Genomic DNA, 1,009 nt, shown 5'->3' on the forward strand with positions numbered 1-1,009 from the left:
GTCTTAGTTTTCACAGAACATATTGCTGTTGGAAATGACTTTATCTATTGACCCATTCACTGTCTCTCTGTTTTTCTTCTGTATTATGAGCTCCATGGCAACAGAAGTCAACCATGATTCTTGTTTTCTGTCATGTTTTGTAGCACATGGAATAGTGCCTGGCCTCTAATTGTTGCTCAGTAAATCCATGGAATTAAACAGTGAATGAATGAATGAGTAAATACTGTTTTTCTGTGACTCACATCCACCTAATTTGTAGTCTCTCCTTAGTAGAAGAATCCACTAAGTCTCTATTAGGTTTTTTTTTGTTGTTGTTGTTGTAATAGCAAGTTGCCACACTTTAAACAGTTTATAAACATAGCAAAAGTAACCCTAGACTTAGACTTTGATATGAAGTCATATCTGCTCTCTTAGGAGAGTCTATTTTCTTGTTTCTTTTTTCAGCTTTTAGTGGTCAGACACATCCTCTCTCTCTGTTTCTTTTTTCAGCTTTTAGTGGTCAGACACATCCTCTCTCTCTCTCTCACTCTCTCTCTCTCTCTCTCACACACACACACATACACACACACACACACACTATGGAATGCTTCACGAATTTGCATTTCATCCTTGTGCAGAGGCCATACTAATCTTCTTTGTATCATTCCAGTTTTAGTATATGTGCTGCCTAAGTGAGCACCAGACACATTCTTTTGTTTGTACTATCAGAGTTAGCAATGGGAGGTAAAGCCAAGAACTCAGGCTGCTGCTGTTCTGGTTCCTAGAGGGTGTGGTGTTGTAGTGTTTTACACATGACATCTAACAGTATCAGTCTTTTAAACCACTGTGCCTAAAATTATAATAAATTAAAATTAAAAGACTCACTTTTAAGGGTTCACACAACTAGATTAATTTTATTTGAATAATACTAGAAAATTTCCCATTTCCACATCCTAAAGACTAATTATATCTGGAAAGCCCCTATTGCCATGTAGAGTCACCCATTGATATGTTCTGGGGAATAGGATAT

General features: G+C 36.9%; 1 non-coding gene across 1 annotated transcript; it reads right to left on the reverse strand.

Moving 5' to 3' along the window:
- Positions 1–572: 572 nt before the first annotated feature.
- Positions 573–679, reverse strand: LOC126017093 (U6 spliceosomal RNA). Its single transcript, XR_007498766.1, has one exon. It is a non-coding gene; the product is annotated as a U6 spliceosomal RNA (small nuclear RNA).
- Between the last annotated feature and the right edge of the window lie 330 nt (positions 680–1,009).

This window comes from Suncus etruscus, chromosome 8 (assembly GCF_024139225.1).
Source record: "Suncus etruscus isolate mSunEtr1 chromosome 8, mSunEtr1.pri.cur, whole genome shotgun sequence".
NCBI lineage: Eukaryota > Metazoa > Chordata > Mammalia > Eulipotyphla > Soricidae > Suncus > Suncus etruscus.